The sequence below is a fragment of the Protomyctophum bolini genome, assembly GCF_963924005.1.
Source record: "Protomyctophum bolini genome assembly, chromosome: 7".
In the NCBI taxonomy this organism is placed as follows: Eukaryota; Metazoa; Chordata; class Actinopteri; order Myctophiformes; family Myctophidae; genus Protomyctophum; species Protomyctophum bolini.
Window position 1 is genome coordinate 15643194 of NC_137868.1, and position 4889 is coordinate 15648082.

General features: G+C 40.4%; 2 long non-coding RNA genes across 2 annotated transcripts; both read right to left on the reverse strand.

The window, feature by feature from the left end:
• Positions 1-280: 280 nt before the first annotated feature.
• On the reverse strand, positions 281-2496 carry LOC308319294. The gene is made up of 3 exons (XR_013964450.1): positions 2369-2496; positions 1953-2186; positions 281-813 (listed from the first exon to the last, which is right to left on the reverse strand). It is a non-coding gene; the product is annotated as an uncharacterized lncRNA (long non-coding RNA).
• An 83-nt stretch (positions 2497-2579) lies between these two features.
• Positions 2580-3797, reverse strand: LOC308319293. Its single transcript, XR_013964449.1, has 4 exons — positions 3682-3797; positions 3459-3561; positions 3002-3201; positions 2580-2689 (listed from the first exon to the last, which is right to left on the reverse strand). It is a non-coding gene; the product is annotated as an uncharacterized lncRNA (long non-coding RNA).
• Positions 3798-4889: the final 1092 nt, after the last annotated feature.

The window sequence follows — 4889 nt, forward strand, 5'->3', positions numbered from 1 at the left end:
TGAGCTGTTCTTTGCTCAGGCTCGTATTATCTTCTCTCGATCTGCATCTCACAAAATTCGTAGTATATGTACATACATACTGTATATTAAAGAAAAAAAACGTTTTTAATATAAATGATTTACTTACTTTATTGTGGCTAACGGATTAGTTTAGCAGTGGTGGAAGAAGAAGTACTCAGATTTTTGTTTTGTAATAGTAGCAATATCACAATATAGAAAGAAATGCTACTACATAAGTAAAAGTCTGTCATTCAAAAGGTTTTTCATTTTTGGCATCAAAATATACATATACAGTACAACATTTAACCATCATATCTTTGGTAGTAATGTAATAACGTTTTCAACACTTTAATATTTCAACTGGTAAAAGTGGTGCTTATCCTATAATAATGCATCATCATTTAACAGTTAATGTATGTTTTGTGTCAATAAACTAAATCTGCAAAGTAAAGACCTAAAAAGAATACTTAAGTCCAGCACTCGAATACATGACTTTAGTTACTTCCCACTACTGGTTTACAGTATACTGTATGTCTTTCAGCAGTGTTTAAAGTGCATGCATTATAAGTGCAGTATGTCTCGTTAGTTACGGTTAGTATCTGCAGAGATCAGATTATTTGCATTGCAATGAATTTGAATGTCAGGTGCATAACAATCACTGTCACTTTGCATTCAATTGGACTTACACTCTGCTGAATTTCCTCTATACACCCAGACAGGCAGCTTTATCAGGTGAACTGTATTGTATGTTTTCATCACTCCCAGGCCATCAGAAGTTTATTGAATGGTACAAAGACACCACACCCAGGCTTGCTGTATTGGACAGACAAATGAATTGGAAACATTGCCAGAGTTAGCCACACGGCTTAAGCGAAGATGCACACAGTAATTCTATGCACAGTCGTAGCTTATGCAATTACTGTTTCTCATCACATGGGTTTAGACTAAAAAGTTATGTTTAATTAGGCTCTAAACAAACATTAAAAGTCCATAGACTTGGCTGCCACATAACATAATTTCGGAATGCCATGCATTGGAGGGGCTAGCGCCCCTGAAAAAGATTTAGCTCCTATTAACTAGTTAACCTCTGTTTAATTTGTTGACACCTCTGGCAAATACGCCCAACCCTAACATATCAGTCAGTCATTATAGCTTCCCAGCTGCACCCCGGGCTGCAAGATTTGCATATTCAGCTCAACCACGGCACTGTCGAAGAATGCCTAGAGTTCAGAATCATTGGCATTTGAATGTCTGTTAAAAGCCTCTGGCTATTGGGTTAGATCTCCACAGAGGAACAGAAAATTATATTGCACTTCCTTGAACCTTTCCCTTAACTGTTCGCAGCCAGCTTGTCAATGCAGGGATACTGCCATCTGAACTGAACACAATGGAATTCACAAACTGAAAACGTACAGTTCTCATCATTAGCTGGATTTATTCATAAACCTGCATAGCTAATTGTGGATGCATGAATGGCACTGGCCTTCCTGTAAGTGCCAATGAACCCGTTTTTACAGCGTGACACCTAACAGTCTTGTGCACAATGCCAGTAGGCTAAGGAAGCCAATCCATATATTGTGAATATTGCTTGTGTGTGAATATGTTTCACATTTTGTGAATTAATTCTCATATTGATTAAGACTGAGGTCATCATAGGACATCCGACATCATTAATAAGAGAGCCACAGCGGGAAGCTAGCTATTATTAAAACCCGTCTTGAATCTTGTTACATAAGTATTATTTTTTTTCCTATCGAGGAAGTATTTTAATATCATGTTCACGGAAATATTTGAGAATGCTGCAACTAAATGAAGCTTGTTGTCAATAGATTCTTAAGAAATGAAGTAGGCCTATATAGCATTCTCTGTGTTGAACACCTCAAAACCCCAAAGATATCCTCATGTGGTGCTTGACACTTGTGTTCACAAAGTCAGACAATAAGAACAGTTACCATTCAAAGTGTCCATGTCCCTGGTGACTTATGTCCTCCAGGCCAGTATCAGCTGTCTCTAGCTCCACGCCCAGTTGGAGCTCTGGCTCCCCCTGTAGGTGGCCAAGGAAACGGATGGTTCCTGTGCTGACCCGGCTTGAGGGCACCATGATTCTGACCTGGTGGCCCAGGTGCAGGTCCATGGGGCAGTGGGGAACAAAGACGCGGTGTGGCCCCACAGTGTCCCTCCATGAACTGGAGGGGACAGTTCAAATGAGCTATTTTAATTTATGGCTGATTAAAAAGAGAAATGATTATTAAGGGGCCAGTATGAGGCTGTTTTGTTTTGTACGTTTCACACAGATATTCCAGACTAATATCTATGCAGTGATGTTAGTCTGGCCATGCCAGGAAAAGGATGAGGGGCCGTACATTACCTGGTGATTGATGACACAGCCGTCACACACTGATGACAAAGAAAACTGTCTGCTTGACAAACTGCTTGGGAATGTGTCTCCTCTTGATGACATCAACTCAGATACTCTGCATCTTGAACGACTGCCTGTATGTTCAGGGACGCTGATTAAAATGACAATCTAAATCAAAGCATAATACAAAATGATAAACATTTTGAGGGTACATTTCTTACCCGAGCTTTTGTCAAATACTTCATCATTGTTAAGCACCACTTTTTCTTTGTCACCGCAGCTGCCCACCTTCACCAAAACACCAGGCCTAGTTGTATTGTCTGAGATCAGCTGAATATATGAAGGGATCAGTGTTTTCAAAAGAAGTGACACGCACACAAATATACACACAAGCAAATAATAGCACACACGAACATGGAAAGCATGGGGACTGACACACTAACCATCTCATTGACCTCCATATGTTGTCTAATTTAAACACAGACACAGTCAGACACACCGCTCCTAACAAAACATAACATATAAGGCAACACTTTATATATGTTTATGCACTCTTGCATTCTTTCTCACATGGAGAGAGATTCTCAATTGCTCTCTCCTTCTCTCTTTCTAGCTCTTTCTCTCTCTCTCAGATGTACACACCCGACTGCGTAGTTCTTCCTGTTTCGTATTTAGCTCTGCAAACCTCCGTTCCCATGATGCTCTCTCAAAGCCTATCCTGGTCTTCAGTGACAGGATCCCTTTCTCGGTTTTCGTCAGTCGCTTATGGAGAGGCGTTACACGGTCAGGACTGTCTCGTGCGGCTGCACGCCCTTTCCTTTCAGAACCTGACAAGTCACATACTGTACAAGAATGATATAATCATATTAACAGCCAAGCAGAAACATGCCTAGATACTGTAGTGTAAGATGTTTAGCTTAATGTAGACTAGACACCACAAGAACATAATGGTATCACCACATAGCCCATACTTAATTCTTATCTTCTCCAAGATAAGAATTAAACATTCTAAACTCAATGAAATATCCAGTATTCATTGTTAAATTCTAAAGATTGTATGTTTATTATATTATTATCAAAGACAATATTAAGTCCTCACTTGAAGTTCCCTTCACATTGTCGCTGGGGTCCTTGAAGTCCTTCGTATCTTGTGAGTTCAGTTGTAAGACTTTGATTGTGTTCAATGCGTTGTATGGGCATATCTGCAAAATTCAAGTTATGTTTCTTTCTTTTTTTCTTTTTTACTATTTGGCTTGTCATTACTGTGATATCTGCATTAGAAAGTATTTTGTCAAACCCCACACAATATGGAGACCACTCACCCAAAGGAACCTGCAGGTGCACAATATCCCCTGGAATGTCCATGTAACTGCAGATCGCACGGTATACTCCATAAAGTTGAGAGACATTCAGCTCACATTGTTGTATTCTGCCTGTGGGCATGATCGAACGCTGACAGTATTATGATTAGGAGCTATGCCTATGTACACACACACACACACACACACACACACACACACACACACACACACACACACACACACACACACGCACACACACACACACAAACCACTATGAATATGGATGCAGCATGTGAAGTTTGTAAAAAATAAATAATAAACTCTGTCTTCAAACCTGGACACCAACCTTTGTCACAGGACTAATGGATGGAAATGATCACATTCGGTCCTCATTTGTCACTGCAATCCAAGAGGTAGGCTATATCTGTCCTAGTTCCTGGTGGATGCAAACCAAGTGCAAACAGCACAGTGACCCGTTGCTATGCACTGGAGAGGTGTGTGTGTGTGTGTGTGTGTGTGTGTGTGTGTGTGTGTGTGTGTGTGTGTGTGTGTGTGTGTGTGTGTGTGTGTGTGTGTGTGTGTGTGTGTGTGTGTGTGTGTGTGTGTGTGTGCGTGTGCGTGTGCGTGTGTGTGTGTGTGTGTGTGCGCGCATACAGTGCTGCTGACGGGTGCTGGGTAGGTAAATCTTATCTAATCTCCTTAGCCATTGCAGCTATGCAGTCCAGTCACATCCATGCTACCTAATTTGGCCTGCTGAGCCATTGTCAGCTAGGAAACACTGAGAATGCTCTACCAGTCTACAGAGAAAGGGTGGATTACATATGGTGCCATGATCTGAACAATATATTGACCTTGAGCTCAGTGTCCTGCTTTCGTTGACAATAAACAAACTCATGAAATATGCAGGAACATTATTAATAAGTCAAATCACCTGGCGATTGTCATGGGCTACTCTTTTAGATGAAAAATATTTTCTGGTCTTAAATGTTTTTGCTTTCCAGGTATTCTTTGAGATCAGTGTTTTTCCTCATCATTTGGCATATTTGGATATAGATTTATCACACTATACTGTAAAGAGAACTACAGTATATCACAACAAGACACATGAACAAATGTGTAGACTTTTTGCTGTTACAAATACGAGCCACAAGAGGGGGCAGACTTCATTATCTGGGTTAGAGTATACACCTGCACAAAGCTATAGCTTATAGTAGTATATCATATAGTGC